The sequence below is a fragment of the Lithobates pipiens genome, unplaced genomic scaffold (genome assembly GCF_037356315.1).
Source record: "Lithobates pipiens isolate NorthernLeopardFrog02 unplaced genomic scaffold, aLitPip1_a1.2 Scaffold_19, whole genome shotgun sequence".
In the NCBI taxonomy this organism is placed as follows: Eukaryota; Metazoa; Chordata; class Amphibia; order Anura; family Ranidae; genus Lithobates; species Lithobates pipiens.
Genome location: NW_027507764.1, coordinates 267,356,958 through 267,374,440, shown reverse-complemented (window position 1 = coordinate 267,374,440; position 17,483 = coordinate 267,356,958). Strand labels below are relative to the sequence as shown.

Genomic DNA, 17,483 nt, shown 5'->3' with positions numbered 1-17,483 from the left:
GCTTGAGCTATGATTGGCCACAGGCATCCTGCCTGTGGCCAATCATAGCTCTCCTCACTGCCGGCGCTGTGATTGGCCAAGCATGCAGGGTCACAGTGCATGCTTGGCCAATCATGAGCCAGCAATGCACTGCGCCATCGCAGTGCATTGTGGGCCGTGAGTGCCACACGAATTTGGCACAATCGGCCCATAACGTTCGGAATTCGCCGAACGGGCGAACAGCCGATGTTCGAGTCGAACATATGTTCGACTCGAACACGAAGCTCATCCCTAGTATTGTGTACACCACCAGGAAAGTAGTAGCAACTGCACTAGGGGTGCACGGTACTGTGTACACCAACAGAAGTTTATTAACAGCTATGGGTACACTGTATGTATTTTGTACACCACCAGGAAAGTTGTAGCAACTGCACTTGTGGTGAACAGTACTGTGTATACCATTAGAAGTTTAATAACAATTATGGGTACACTGTCCGTGGTGGCTGGTGAAATTTTAGGATGGGGGTGCGCAAGACCCCGCCCCTCCATGTTTGGCCCATCCCACTTCTCATAAGCCACACCCCTTATAGAATCTACATCATTTACCAGGCTGCACATTATACACAGGGCTCTGCACATCATATACCAGTCTGCACATTATACAAAGGGCTCTGTACGTCATATACCAGGCTGTACATTAAACAACGGGCTCTGCACATCATATAGCAGGTTGTAGAATTATACACAGGGCTCTGCACATCATATACCAGGCTGCACATTATACACAGGGCTCAGCACATCATATACCAGGCTGCACACAAGCAACCTGTAAATCGCACATGTCTGCATTCTGCAACCTGTAAATCGCACATATCTGCATTCTGTTTTGTTGTTTCGTTTTTTTTTTTTTATCTCTCCCTGGGAGTTAATGCTAGATATGATGGGTGATGCAGGACACCTTCTTATCTTAAAGGGATTTTTGTGTGGGCAAAAGGTCACCCTGGTCAATCTATATTTACCAAATGAGGACCAAGTTTCATCACTGGATACATATCTAGAACTAGTACATCAAAATAAGGAAGGGACCTTACTGATGGGAAGGGACCTAAATATGGCATTTGACCCCATGCTCGATGTATCAAAAGGTGTTTCTCACTTATTATATTCAAAATTGTGAAGAGCTAAAAGACTCTCGCAAGATTTGCAGCTAGTAGACAGTTGGAGAACTCTCCATGTACATGAGAGAGACTATACTTTTTTTTCAGCGAGACACAAGACATATAGCAGAATTGACTATGTGTTTGTGTCCCAGAAGGCCCTGACAGCTCTATTGGAGGCTTTACTAGCCTTGTTCACTTTATCGGACCATGCACCAATTAACTGTGTTTTAGAATGGGGGGAGTCAGGGCCCTGAGAGTGGCACGGAAAGCTTAATGAGACAATCTTGAAAGAACCAGAATACGAGAAACATATAGCCCAGGAATTAGAGACCTTTTTTCAATCAATGATATAGGGGAGGTCACTTCATTTTGTGTATGGGAAGCTCACAAATGCGCTATTAGGGCTATCATCATATCTATAGGATCCCATAGGAAACGTTTGATGACTGCCCAGATGGAGTCTTTATTGGGAGAGACCTGGGTGCTTGAATTAGCTCATAAGAAATAGCTTGCGTAACAAAGTGAGGAAAAGCTTGTGCTGCTACGAGATAAATTAAATATATTACTAGTGGACAAAGCGAAAGCTAAGTTATCCCACTGCAGGCAAGCATTCTATGAGCACGGAAATAAACCGAGCAGGATGTTAGCGAATGCGCTTAGAGAGACGCGAGCATGGAACCATATTAACCGTATTACAGCACATGCTGACATATTAGTTAGCTCCTCCCAGGAGATTGTGAAAGCATTTAGAGACTACTATGCTAATTTATATCAGATTGATTGTCAATCACCATTGTTGACTTCAGATAGACAGGAGGCGGTAAGAGAATACATAGCAGCGTCTGGAATGCCCAGCTTACCCAATGAAGTAGCGAGGAAGAATTTACAGAAGCCCTTAAAGTATTAAAATCGGGCAAGGCATCCGGCCCTGATGGATATACTCTGACCTATTATAAGACCTTTGCGAATAGATTGACACCGAGATTCTTAGCGGCCTTTAATTCGATAAGGGACGGACAATTGATGCCGACAGAGACCTTAATGACCCATATAACAGTAATCCCTAAAGAGGGAAAAGATTCATTCCAATGCTCCAGTTACCGCCCAATATCATTGCTAAATGTGGACCTGAAGATCTTTACGAGAATACTTGCCAATAGACTGCTGACCCATATTCCATCTTTAATACATCCCGACCAAGTGGGATTTACCCCCATTAGAGAGGGAAGAAATAATACGCAACAGGTCTTAAGTTCCATACACCTTTCTCAAAGATATCACAAACCCTTAGTGCTTTCCCCGCAGATGCGGAGAAAGCATTTGATAGAGTAGATTGGACATATTTAAAAACGATTTTACAACATGTAGGAATGAGACAAGGGATGCAGGACTGGATTACAAGTTTATACTCTGCCCCAAAAGCAAAGGTTAAGATAAATGATATAATCTCGGAGCCCTTTTCCATATGCAATGGTACACGCCAGGGTTGCCCACTTTCACCCATTATCTTTATACTTACATTGGAACCCTTTTTAAGAACTATAAGGGCAAATTCAGATATCAGGGGTATCTCAATAAAGGGAGAAGAACAAAAACTGGTCACATATGTGGATGATTTAATATGTTTTGTAACATTTTATGTCCCTCTCATCTTTATTATTGGAATTACGCACGTATGGGAGCCTGCCTCCCAACAAAGGCACAATGGTTTACGAGGATAACAGAAATTCAACAAATGGAAATTCTCACTTTAATGTTAAGAGAGCAAGATGAGAAATATAGGTCAGGATGGGCTCCTTTTATGTTATATAGGGCAGTGGTCATCAACCCTGTCCTCGGAGCCCACTAACAGGCCAGGTTTGCAAGATAACTGAAATATATCACAGGTGATATCATTTTCTGCTCAGTGATTGCAGTATTCTAGTCTGCATCTCTCCAAGGTAATACATAAAACCTGGCCTGTTGGTGGACCCTGAGGACAGGGTTGATGACCACTGATATAGGGAACAGAACCCCTAAAAGTTCATAGCAACAAATAATCCCGGGGGGTAATTATTTATTTATTCTCTATTTCTTTCTATTTTCTCTTTCTCTTTGCTTTTCTTTTCCTTCTTCCTATCTCTATTTCTTCTTGAAGATAACCAGAATGATTTCTGGTTAAGAAAAAATATATCACAAAGGTTGGGTTGCTATAAATAGGTATATTAAGTTGAAGATTAGGAAGCCAAATAATTGCAACTAATAGGAATTATAAGGAGGCAAAAAAAAAAAAAAAAGAATGCTGTGTTTTATAGATGTATTGATGAAGATGTCTTATTACTTTTGTGAAAGAAAATAAAGAATTTATAAAAAAAAACTATAAAAGACTATATATATATTAAATACACTGCAGCTAACTTAATCACCTGCCTTCCTGCAGTATATTAGAAACAGTACACCACAAACAATCTACAGTGGGATATACCGTATTTATCGGCGTATAACACGCACCCCAAGTTTAGAAGGGAATTTTAAGGATAAAAACTTTTAGGAGAGAAAAAAAAACTTACATTTATATGCCCATCAGTGTCATCTGCAGCCTTGTCCACCATTGCAGCCTTGTCCACCATTGCAGCCTTATGCAGCCTTGTCCACCATTGCAGCCTTATGCAGCCTTGTCCACCATTGCAGCCTTATGCAGCCTTGTCCACCATTGCAGCTTATGCAGCCTTGTCCACCAGTGCAGTCTTGTCCCCCATTGCAGCCTTATGCAGTCTTGTCCCCCATTTCAGCCTTATGCAGTCGTGTCCCCTATTGCAGTCTTGTCCCCCATTGCAGCCGTGTCTATTTAATTTTTTTAAAATGCCGCCGCCGGGATACAGATGTGTATCTCGGCGGCGTGCGGTAGTTCTCGGCGGGCCTCCGGCCACCTTCGGCTCTTCTCGGGCAGCTTTCGGCCGCCTTTGGCCGTTCTCGGAAGCTTTCGGCCGCCAAGAAGAGCTGAAGGTGGGCGGAAGCTTTCGGCCGCCGAGAAGAGCCGAAGGCAGCCGAAAGCTTCCGAGAATGGCCGAAGGTGGCCGAAAGCTGCAGAGAAGAGCCGAAGGTGGCCGAAAGTCGCCTTGAAGAGCCGAAGGCGGCCGAAAGCTGCCAAGAAGAGCCGAAGGCGGCCGAAAGTCGCCTTGAAGAGCCGAAGGCGGCCGAAAGCTGCCAAGAAGAGCCGAAGGCGGCCGAAAGTCGCCTTGAAGAGCCGAAGGCGGCTGAGAGCCACCCAGAGGCTCAGAATTTTGGGGGATCGGCGTATAACATGCACCCACGATTTTCCCCTGCTTTTAAGGGGAAAAAGTGTGTGTTATACGCCGATAAATACGGTAGCTAAATTGTATGCAGTGGATATATATATATATATATATATATATATATATATATATATATATATATGTGTATGTATATATATATATATATATACACAAGACTATCTCTCTCTATCTCTATAGCTATCTATCTATATATATATATATATATATATATATATATATATATATATATATATATAATACATATATTTATATTAAATACACTACAGCTAACTGAATCACCTGCCTGCCCACAGTATATTAGAAACAGTACACCAGGATTGGCCTGCATTGAGATATAGCTAAATGTATGCAGTGGATATATATATATATATATATATATATATATATATATTCAAGACTGACTGTATATATATATTAAATACACTGCAGCTAAATGAATAATCCCCCTGCCTGCTCAATCTAAATGAGACTCACTCTCCATCCATGCCAACAATATACTACACAAGGCAGACGTGCAGGCGGCCTTATATAGTGTGGAGTGTGGATTTAGTCCCCCTGAGCTATGATTGGTCAAAGGCAGCCTGCCTTTGGCCAATTATAGTGAAGAGAAAAGTGGGGAAAAGACTGCGCTACAACATTAAACAATTCAAGGTAAAAAAAGCTGCATACACACTCAAAGTTCAACATGAATAGTAAAATGACAGTGTATCGCTAATGTATGCACTAAAACAAAATAGTATGCTAATGTATGCACTAAAACAAAATAGTGCATGTGCCTGAAAACAATGTGTTTGAAACAAAGTTACACGTGATAAAAAACAAAAAACGGTGTTTAAACACTGTGAATATGCAAATGAAACACAAAATAGCAGTCCACAAAACATTTAAAAGTAAAGTGCTCTTCCTGTTGCAGTGACACCAAGCCAATGGGGATGGTAAACTGATTGTCTGTAGTAACTCTCAGCAACTGAAGGTAAGTAAATAAATACTCTTAACAACTATGATGGATAAACATGTCGTACGACAGTGGGTCTAAATAGGCTTGAAATCCTATGAGGTCTGGATTTGGTGTTGTACACAGGAGGAGATGAGGCAGGTCCCAAGACTCAACAGGAACTCTATAATCCAGATGGATATCGCCAAAACAGTTCCTCATGTATTCCAAAAAAAATATGGAATAAAGAAGGAGGGCTCCGGATAGTGCAGGTCAAACCAGACAGTTTATTTGAGTATGTCATATATCAGCAATGACACAATAAAAGTGATCACAAAAAATATATAAAAGAGAATAAAAGCAATGTGGGGTACGGTAAATGCTAGCCCAATGTGTTTCGACACTAAAACGTCTTCAACTGGGGAAAAATTTTCCATATTTTTTTTGGAATGCATTTGGAACTGTTTTGGCGATATCCATCTGGATTATAGAGTGCCTGTGGGACTATCCTGGGACCGAGAGTTGGGGATGCCACGCCGGACCTGCCTCATCTCCTCCTGTGTACAGCACCCAATCCAGACCTCATAGGATTTTGAGCCTGTTTAGACCCACTGTCATACGACATGTGTGTCCATCATAGTTGGTAAGAGTATTTATTTACTTACTTTTGAAGTGTTGCTGAGAGTGACTACAGACAATCAGTTTACCATCCCCATTAGTTGGTGTCACTGCAACAGGAAGAGCTCTTCCTTTGACATGTTTTGTGGACTGCTATTTTGTGTTTATTTTACATATTCACTGTGTTTTAACTTTGTTTCATACAAATTGTTTTCAGGCACATCCACTATTTTTTTTTAGCGCATACATTAGTACTACACTGTTATTTTACTATTCCATTTGGCCAATTATGAAAGAAAATAGGTTTAACCATAAACTACGTAGAGGGTTCTTTACTGTAAGAGCGGCCAGGATATGGAATTCCCTTCCACGGGCAGTGGTCTCAGCAGGGGGCATCGATAGTTAGTCAAAAAACTATTAGATAAGCACCTGAACAACCAAAACATACAGGATATACAATGTAATATTGACTTATAATCACACACAGTTGGGACTTGATGGACTTTTTTTAACCTCACTTACTATGCAACCTACTATCTAATTATGTAACTATGTATAGTAAAGAGTGTCACAGGTCCTTGCAACACATCTGACAACCGCACACCACCAGCTAAGAGTCTAGCAGGCACATTTCTCTGCCCCAGCTGCTGCAGCCCAAGAAAAATGCACACAAGCCCAGCGACTAAATTCCAGTTTGTCCAAATTTCTGGCTTTAAAACTCCTGTTGTTCCATCTGGTGGATTCTACCCCTTTCCATGAATTTGCAGAATGTGCTGTACCACAATGGCAGGCTCCTAGTCACTATTTGTTTTCACGTAAGGCTATTCCATCACGTGGAAGCCAATGTTTTGGCATCGTTGAGCAATGCAGTCAGCAGCAAGGTCCACATTACTGCTGACACATGCTCCAGCAAGCATGGTCGGGGACAATATATTTCATTAACAGCACACTGGGTAACTCTGCTTGCAACTACCAAGGATGCAGGACAGTGCTGGAGCTTGTTTTGCCAATGCATGTCCATGCAGCTAGTGGTAATGATGTGAGATCTGTCAGCTCCACCCCCTCCTCTTCCTCCTCCTCCATGTCCTCCTCTGCTGAATTGTCCTATGAACCACCAGTACCCCCTATGCATTCAAGGAGCTATTCAATGAGTCAAGCTAAAAGATGCAATGCAGTGCTTCAGCTAGTCTGTCTAGATGACAGGAGCCACACCAGAGGATAGATTTTTCCAGCTCTGCAGGGCAGGCCCAGAGGTGATTCACGCCATGACAGCTTGAGCCAGGAATGGTGGTGTGTGATAATGGCACTAGCCTTCTGTCCGTCCTTTGACAGGGAGAGTTGACACATGTACCATGCCTGGCATATGTCCTCAATTTGCTGGAAAGCATTTCTTAAACAGATACCCAGGTGTGCAAGATCTTCTAAGGCAGGCCAGAATAGTCTGTAGCCATTTTATTTAAATTCAGTGGAAATTCCACCTGCCCGTAAACCGCCTGATTTGTGACATGCCCACCAGGTCAACTTTGGCACTGCTGCAGTGGCTGTACATGCAGCAAAGGGCAATCAATGTGTTCCTCTGTGAGTATGGCACAAGGACAGGCTCAGGGCAACTCAGCGTTTTTTCCCCATGCCAATGGCTGCAGATAAAGGATGCATGCATTGTACTGTCACCATTTGAGGAGGCGACAAGAATGGTGAGCCGTGACAATGCATGCATTAGTGACATGATCCCTCATGTGTTCCTGCTGGAGCATTGGTGGTGCCTTCACCCCATAAAATTCTAGAGGTACTCTTGATGAAAGCAAGAATTGGCCTTGCTGTAAAATACTAAAGCTTAATGCTCCTGTCACACAGTTGCAGAAACATTGATAGTTGGGTGTTGGTGGTGTCTTCAACCCATAACCTTCTAGATGTACTCTTGATGAAAGCAAGAATCGGCCTTGCTGTAGAAAATTTAAATTTGATGTCCCTGTCACACAGTTGCAGCAAAATTGGGCTTTGGGTGTTGGTGGTGCCTTCACCTGTAACACTTGGTGAAAGCAAGAATTGGCCTTGCTGTAAAAAAATTAAATTTGATGCACCTGTCAAACAGGTGCAGAAAAAAATTGGTCCTTGGGTGTTAATTTTGCCCATGAAATCTATACAAAAAAAATTACTTCAACACCCACAAAGCTAGGCAGCCTGGACAGTCTTGCATATATTCCAGATCCCAAAAACACTTTATCTACAACATCGGCATCAGGGGCTTGATAGCTGCTGCTAATCCAGGAATGATTCATTTTGATAAATGTCAGCCAGCCTCTGGTAGCACTGAATGCCCATTCGAAAAGCGCTCTGGATGCAGGGCAGAACAGGAGCTCAATTGTATAATGGGCAAGTTCTGGCCAGTGGTCTATTCTCATGACCCGTTGACCCAGTGGATCATTGGCAGGAAAGCTCACCATGTCTGTTTTCACCCTTAGATAATCTCCTACCATATGATGTAAACGCTGCCGATGGGATGTGGAAGCTAACAGCCCTGGTCACTGAGGACTAAAAAAATGTTGAAATGCATCACTGAGATTGCCTCCTTCTCCACCGCTCCTCCTTTGACCAACAGAAGCCTCAAAACTAGCTTTTCCGTGAGACTCTAACCTACTAAAGACTATATTTGCATCCTCATAAGGTGGTGCTGTGGATGCGGGTATAGTTAAAACAGTGCCACATCTCCAAATTTATAGCAAAATTTGTTAGTAAACCCATATGACTTTATAGGCACTAAAATACACAAATGTCTTTAAAGAGGATATATTTTATTACAAATTAACTAAAACATAATGGAGAGAGTTAAAATTCTCACAATAGCTTACTACCCAAAATATATCCCTGTTTCGACTGCTGTAAGCTCTCACTTCTGTCCTCTCTGATAGTTTTAGGTTTTCCAGCAGATATGTTGGTACTTTAAGGAGTATTTTTATCTCCAAGGCTTTTTCAGTCACCACCCCCTAGGCATACTTGGCTTAGAACTACTGAGTTCTTCCGCTGTGGTACAAACACATGCCACTACTATTGTGTCTTGTTCCACAGGGAAGGAGTATAATATTAGATGGTTCGTGAACTGTAACACCAAATATGTGGTGTATGTTGTAGAATGCACTGCATGTGCATTACAATATGTACGGTGCACGTCTAGGGCTCTGAGAGTTAGGATCAGCGAACACTATATTATCCCAACAATCTGAACCTCTCAAATGTGTCTAAGCACTTCAAACATGTACATGCAAGAAACATTAGTTCTTTTGTTTTCAAGGGTCTTGAAAGGGTTAATAGACCCCCTTAGGGGAGGAGATCACCACCACAAACTTCTATAGATATTCTCCTTGAAGAACAGAATTCCTGCTGGCATTGATTATTAATGGGATTTGGATTTATTTTTGAAATTATATGCTTTTATAATTTAATACAGCCAGTCCTGTTTTGGAGATTTTTACTCTAATTTGGTACCTTTTTCTGTTGCAGGTTATAATGTCTTAAAATTCTGGAATTTGTAATTTTTCTGTTGTTATAATATATGATCCAGTGCTGCTTTTCTCTCTGTTCTATGGTGAAAATTCATCCAATTGACTTAATTGTTTTTCTGATGGACTTGCTCTTTAATTGAGCTGTATTATGTTTATATATATGTTTTGTGTTTCACATGTCTGATATGCTGTGATCAAGGCCTTTTGTGCCAAAACACGTTAGCCTTTACATTGTTCTTACACCATTCCTGTATGTAGCAATAAAAACATTTTATTTGGATTACTGGAGATGCCGGCTACCTTACTTTTTTGAAGCATACTACCCAAATATGGGTTTACAAACAATTTTAGTGTAAGCTACCAGAGTCTGGAAAGGCATACATAAACTGCTCTTTAAGGTGTCCTCAAGATAATTCATCCTCCACCCTCTCTGTTGGAACGTGATGAGTTCCAAGACTTTTCCCTTGTAACAGTGGTCAAGGAGGGTTACCAACCAATAATTATCCTTATCCTTGATGCAACAAATTCTCTGGTTCTTTCGCAGGCTTTGAAGAATAAGGGAGCCTATGCACCACAAGTTTGCAGAGGCATGAAAAGCAGAGTTCTCGGGGGCACTGAGGATTACAGTTTCTGAAACTGCCTCCTTCCAGCCACGTACTACTCCAAAAGGGTTCCAGGGAAAGAAAAACATCTCTTAAGATTTGATGTATGTCTTCCTCTGCTTCAATGCCTCCTAAACTGACAGAATCCTCCTCCTCCTCCTCCTCCTCCCTCTCCCCTTGTGTGTTATGTGGCGTCACAAAAATTGTGTCTGCATTAAGTTGGCATTGAGAGGAAAGGAAGGCCTCCTCCTCCTCCTCCTCCACCTCCGCTGCTTTGACTCGAGTGCCCTATCCATAATGCCATGCAGAGTATGCTGCAGTAGGAACACAACAGGGGGTGTCACTGATGCATGCATTGTCACGGCTCACCATCCTTGTCATCTCCTCAAATGGTGACAGTACAGCGTGTGCATCCTTTATCAGAAGCCATTGGTATGGGGAAGAAAGCCACCCTGAGCCTGTCATTGTGTTATACTCACACTGGTACTCATTGACAGCCCTTTTCCGCAGGTGCGGCCACTGCAGCATTGCCAAAGTCAAGTTCTACCTGATGGGCATATCTCAAATCAGGCAGTCTATGGGCAGGTGAAATTCCTGCTGAATTTCAGCCAACTGAACACCTGTATGACCACCTGAATTGGCTACAGACTCTACTGGCCTGCCTTAAAAGATCTTGCAACCCTGGGTACCTCTTTAGGAAATGCTGCACCAGAAAATTGAGGACGTGTGCCAAGCATGACACATGTGTCAGCTTTCCCTGTCAAAGGGTGGACAGGAGGTTAGTGCGATTATCGCACACCAAAATTACTTACTGAAGCTAGTGTGGCCTAAACCACCTCTGTGCCTGCCTCTGCAGAGTTGAAAGAATCTTTGCTCTGGTGTGGCTCCTGTCCCCTAGACAGACCAGCTGAAGCACTGCATGGCATCTTTTAGCCTCATTGAATGGTTCCTTGAATGCTAAGGGGGTACCGGTGGTCGTAGGACCATTCAGCAGAGGAGGGCATGGAGGAGGAGGAGGGGGTAGAGTTTACAAATCTCACATCATCACCACCAGCTGTATTGAGATGCAGTGGCAAAAAATATATTGGTTTTATATTTATATACATGCTTATAAAGATGATAGGAAAGCAGTCCAAGATGACGCATATTGGAGACAGGATTAATATATTGTCACGTTGTGACAAAATGGGAGGTAAGGATGGGCGAATGGATTGGCCCAAGCATAAGTTTGGGTGGAACATTGGATGTTCAGAAGTTCCCCAAACAACTGAATTGTTTGACCATTTGTTCGGCCATTGGGGCAGCACAGTGGTGTAGTGGTTAGCACTTTCACCTAGCAGCAATAGGGTTGCTGGTTCAAATCCCAACCACGACACTATCTGCCTGGAGTTTGCATGTTCTCCCTGTGCCTGCGTGGGTTTCCTCCGGGTTCTCTGGTTTCCTCCCACACTCCAAAGACATGCTGGTAGGTTAATTAGACCATGTCCAAAAAAAAAAAAAAGAATTGGCCATAATATGTGTATGTGTATGTCAATGTTGTAAGTGTGTCGGGACTCTACAGGTTAAAGGACCGCATAAATAGCTGCAGATGGACACCGGTGGCAAGAAAAAGCGCCCAGAGGCGATTCAGTTCGTATAGGTAGCGCTATATAAGTCATTCATTCATTCATTCACATTGCACTGTGCCGCCACACAGTGCATTGAAAGCCCTGATTGGCTGAAGCAATGAAAGCTTCGCCCAATCAGGGCACAGAGCACTGTCAGAGCTATGATTGGACGCAGTCATGATGACTGTATCCAATCATGGCTCATTACTCTTAATCCTGCCCCACAATATAAAAGTATTCTTTCTATAGAGGCCATTTGTAATGTGATAGTGGCACGGAGAGAGATAGAACAAGGCTCTGTTCAGTGCTATTAGACAGGTATGTGGAAAAATATGTGTAGTGCTCAGACATGTAACCTCATGAATAGGAACATGACATCAATTAACAAGTGTAAAATTCAATACAAATGTGAACATTGCTCAAACAATTATGGTGAACAAGGATTATACACAAAAATGTGGAATAACCCCAAAAAAAGTGAAAACACTCATTGTGGTAGTAGGACCCAATGGGATATGAGTTCTAGTCCATATGTAAAATGGATAGAAGAGGTCTTTAATCACTTGCCGCCCGCCATATAGCAGAATGACGGCGGCAAAGTGGTTTCAATATCCTGACTGGGCATCATATGATGTCCTCAGGATATTTAGCCGTTGCGTGCCCCTGGGGCACTCATTGCGGTGATCGTTGTTGTGGTGTGTCAGTCTGACACACCGCAACACTGATCTAGGTAAAGAGTCTCTGGACACGGCCGATCACTTGGTAAAGAGTCTCCGTCAATCACGATTGATCAGGATGTAAATAGAAAGAGCCAGTGATCAGCTTTTCCTCACTCTCGTCTGACAGATGCGAGTAGAGGAGAGTCAATCGGTGGCTCTCCTGACAGGGGGGTCTGTGCTGATTGTTTATCAGCACAGCCCCCCTCGGATCCTGCCCAGGACCACCATAATGCCTCCCAGGACCACCAGGGACGCCACCACACTGGACCACCAGGTATGCCCCCTCTAGACCCCCAGGAAAATGCACATCTGTGCCCAGGCAGTGGCCAATCAATGTCCAGGCAGCTGCCAATCAGTGCCCACGGACAATGCCTACCACTGCCAGTGCCACCAGGGATGCTCACCAGTGCCTCATATAAGTGCCATGTATCAGTGCCCATCAGTGCCACGTATAAATGCCCATCAGTGCCCAGCAATGCCACCTATCAGTGTCCAGCAGTGTCGCCTATCAGTGCCACCCATAAGTACCAATCTTTTCATCCTTTCATTGCCCATCAGTGTCGCCTATCAGTGCCCATCAGTGCCACCCATGAGTGCCCACCAGTGCCGCCTATCAATGTCCATCAGTGCTGCATATCAGTGCCACCCATCAGTGCCGTCTACCAGGGCCCATCAGTGCTGCATATCAGTGATCATCATCGGTGCCCGTCAGTGCCCACTCATTGGTGCCACCTCATCTGTGCCACCTTATCTGTGCCCGTCAGTGAAAGAGAAAACTTACTTATTTACTAAATTTTATAACAGAAACAAAACCAAAACTTTTATTTTTTCTAAAAAAAAATATTTGTTTAGCAAAAAATAAAAACCGCAGAAATGATCAAATACCACCAAAAGAAAGTTCTATTTGTGGGAAGAAAAATGATAAAAATTTAGTTTGGGTACAGTGTAGCATGACTGCACAATTGTCATTCAAAATGTGTCAGCGCTGAAAGCTCAAAATTGTCCTGGGCAGGAAGGTGTATAAGTGCCCTGTATTGAAGTGTTTAAGGCCTCACTTCCAAAAGAACTTGACTGGAATGTCCCAATTGAACAATAGATATGCCAAACAACCTTGGACAAAGATGGACACACGATAAGGTACTCACAGAACCGTGAAGGTCCACAGAGAACCATCAAACAGCAGCCAAAGGTATTTCAGGTACGTCCACGTATGGATGGAAGCCAAAGGTCAAAGATGGCGGAATGCGATGTGAAAGGGGAAAAACAAAAAAAGCTCCATATGGTGCAGATTAACCAATATCGATTTATTGGGCTTAAAATACCTTACAACAATTTTCAGGATAAGCAATGCAATTGATCAAAATGCAATAAAATTGAAATAAAAGCAATGTGGGAGTCGCAAATATGCAATCCCAATGCGTTTCAACACAAGGGGTCTTAAACTGGGGCATCATTTGGCTCCCCACATTGCTGCCATATTTATACTAATTTAAAAATGGAAGAGAACACCCCCATCGTGGCAGACCAGAAGTGTCCGAGACAGCGTGCGTCTCAAGCCCACACACTACCCTTATTGGCAGCACGTTCACGAAAGACTAAAACCATCATTTGAATAAACTGAACCCAAAAACGTGACCATAAGATCCTCATTAATCTGTGTGGGATGGAAAACCAGCTCAAGACGGCAAAGCAGACCTCTGCGTTCCAAGCCTCACAAACAAGCCAGAACGGTGGAGTGTGACATCATTTCTGGGATAACCGCAGATCACGTAATGTTCGTTTAGCCAATCAAATGAAACGGCAACATTTAACATAATTACATATATCAAAAAATTATCACGGACTTCACATATATATAAATGCATAACACTGAATGGAAAATGAACACAAAACATAATCCGAGATAGTAACATGATGGGAAAAGGGGAGGGGGAAATTTTGGGACTTTAAATGAGGTCATAGCCTCCATCCCTATCAGATATAAGATATAGAATTAAAAACAAGAGCTAAACGGGACTTTAAATGAAGTACGGGGTCTTTTATTGAAAAAAAAGGAGAAATATTGTTATGCGATTATATGATGCGACAAAATTACATGTATATTAAAGAGGTGCATAGACAGACACATTATTAACATTGACATTTTGTTTTATATAATCTTACTGACCAATACAGAGTAGGTTATAAAAGCGCACCTCCATTATATACATAAGACAACCAAATATGGAAATAAATTAAACAAATAATACAATGTAGGCAACAACTTTGAATCTATGACTTCTTGGTTGTTGCAGTGGATTAGTAAAGAAAAAAAACAACAACATAGTTGATGCGATTTTACAAGGATTGATGCTAGTTGAAATTGGGGTACCAAAATACACAGCGATTATTGGCTCTACGCGTTTCGCGGCTTACTACCGCTCGTCAGGAGCAAGCTCGTGATTGGTCTGAAAATACAGAGTAGTGGTAAATTAATATTTGCAATGATGGAACATGGGGAGATTGAAATACCCCTACCTAGTGGTCACTTACACATAGCCATGCAGTCAAAAGTGCAGCGCCGAAAGCCTAGGCACCCAAAGCGATGATACGGGAGTTGAGGAGGCCCATCCAAGGGCGAGGAGGCCCACAGAATGCACACACAGGCAACCACCGGGACAACAAGGGCGTTTGGTAAGTGAAAACGAATATGGAAATATAAAACTGAGCCTAATGGGTGAAAAAATGCATAGTAAGAAGTACAGATAATCTGAGAATTGTGAAAGAAAAATGCGTTGAAAAAAGAAAATGTTGGGGTGGATGTGTGATAAGTGTAGGAGAGGGTTAGCGTGGGAAAAGGGGGGAGGGGGAAGAGGGCGGAAGAAAAAAGGGAAGGAGGGGGAAAGTGGCTGTGTGTGACATGACCCAGTATGAATACCAGGTGACAGAGTGAGTAGTAACAGAAAAAAGTAAAGAAAGAGGGACATATGGATTGATTGTGCAAAAATACCTTTTGTGTGGAAAAAACGCGAAAAGAGGTGACAGTGTATGGTAGGTGAATGGCCCCAGTTGTTCCGGTCCCGCCTGCCGCCAACCATGGACACAGCCAAACCGCCGTATGGGGGCCCCCAGCGTCACACACTCAAGGACACCAAATGGAAGAGTGAGCAACGCCAGACCCGGGATATATACACACTCCGAGTCAGCGTCCACACCCACACTCCAGGTGAAATGAGGATGTAAATCAACCTAGCCTGAAAGGCGGCACCCATAATAGTGATGCCGTACAAACGGTGGTGAAAATGTGACGCCGATACGCAGTGGGTGAACGCGCCCCGCCTCCCAGCCAAGAAAAAAAAAAAAAAAAAAAAAAATTCTTGGATGAGGAGGACGGAGGGCGTCCCCCAGTGCGCATCGCAACTCCCGATCATGACAAAAAGGAATGCAGCAGTGCAGACGACACCAACACCACCCGACTGCATAGGTGCGTCAAGGACCTAATAGTGCAAAAAAAAAATTTTTTTTTTTTTTAAAAAAGATTTTGGAAAAAAAAACAATAGAAGCTGCTAAATCTAAAACAATGATGAATAATAAGATACTAAAAACAATATGGTCCAAAAAGGAAAACAAATAAACATTGGCTTAAGTATACAAGACACCCGTCTTCCATCCCTTATATCAAATAGTAACATGATGGGAAAAGGGGAGGGGGAAATTTTGGGACTTTAAATGAGGTCATAGCCTCCATCCCTATCAGATATAAGATATAGAATTAAAAACAAGAGCTAAACGGGACTTTAAATGAAGTACGGGGTCTTTTATTGAAAAAAAAGGAGAAATATTGTTATGCGATTATATGATGCGACAAAATTACATGTATATTAAAGAGGTGCATAGACAGACACATTATTAACATTGACATTTTGTTTTATATAATCTTACTGACCAATACAGAGTAGGTTATAAAAGCGCACCTCCATTATATACATAAGACAACCAAATATGGAAATAAATTAAACAAATAATACAATGTAGGCAACAACTTTGAATCTATGACTTCTTGGTTGTTGCAGTGGATTAGTAAAGAAAAAAAACAACAACATAGTTGATGCGATTTTACAAGGATTGATGCTAGTTGAAATTGGGGTACCAAAATACACAGCGATTATTGGCTCTACGCGTTTCGCGGCTTACTACCGCTCGTCAGGAGCAAGCTCGTGATTGGTCTGAAAATACAGAGTAGTGGTAAATTAATATTTGCAATGATGGAACATGGGGAGATTGAAATACCCCTACCTAGTGGTCACTTACACATAGCCATGCAGTCAAAAGTGCAGCGCCGAAAGCCTAGGCACCCAAAGCGATGATACGGGAGTTGAGGAGGCCCATCCAAGGGCGAGGAGGCCCACAGAATGCACACACAGGCAACCACCGGGACAACAAGGGCGTTTGGTAAGTGAAAACGAATATGGAAATATAAAACTGAGCCTAATGGGTGAAAAAATGCATAGTAAGAAGTACAGATAATCTGAGAATTGTGAAAGAAAAATGCGTTGAAAAAAGAAAATGTTGGGGTGGATGTGTGATAAGTGTAGGAGAGGGTTAGCGTGGGAAAAGGGGGGAGGGGGAAGAGGGCGGAAGAAAAAAGGGAAGGAGGGGGAAAGTGGCTGTGTGTGACATGACCCAGTATGAATACCAGGTGACAGAGTGAGTAGTAACAGAAAAAAGTAAAGAAAGAGGGACATATGGATTGATTGTGCAAAAATACCTTTTGTGTGGAAAAAACGCGAAAAGAGGTGACAGTGTATGGTAGGTGAATGGCCCCAGTTGTTCCGGTCCCGCCTGCCGCCAACCATGGACACAGCCAAACCGCCGTATGGGGGCCCCCAGCGTCACACACTCAAGGACACCAAATGGAAGAGTGAGCAACGCCAGACCCGGGATATATACACACTCCGAGTCAGCGTCCACACCCACACTCCAGGTGAAATGAGGATGTAAATCAACCTAGCCTGAAAGGCGGCACCCATAATAGTGATGCCGTACAAACGGTGGTGAAAATGTGACGCCGATACGCAGTGGGTGAACG

General features: G+C 42.8%; 2 long non-coding RNA genes across 2 annotated transcripts; both read right to left on the bottom strand.

Annotated features, from left to right (window-relative positions):
* Positions 1-14,438: 14,438 nt before the first annotated feature.
* On the bottom strand, positions 14,439-15,651 carry LOC143998287 (uncharacterized). The gene is made up of 3 exons (XR_013277826.1): positions 15,405-15,651; positions 14,948-15,124; positions 14,439-14,862 (listed from the first exon to the last, which is right to left on the bottom strand). It is a non-coding gene; the product is annotated as an uncharacterized LOC143998287 (long non-coding RNA).
* A 545-nt stretch (positions 15,652-16,196) lies between these two features.
* LOC143998286 (uncharacterized) lies at positions 16,197-17,409 on the bottom strand. The gene is made up of 3 exons (XR_013277825.1): positions 17,163-17,409; positions 16,706-16,882; positions 16,197-16,620 (listed from the first exon to the last, which is right to left on the bottom strand). It is a non-coding gene; the product is annotated as an uncharacterized LOC143998286 (long non-coding RNA).
* Between the last annotated feature and the right edge of the window lie 74 nt (positions 17,410-17,483).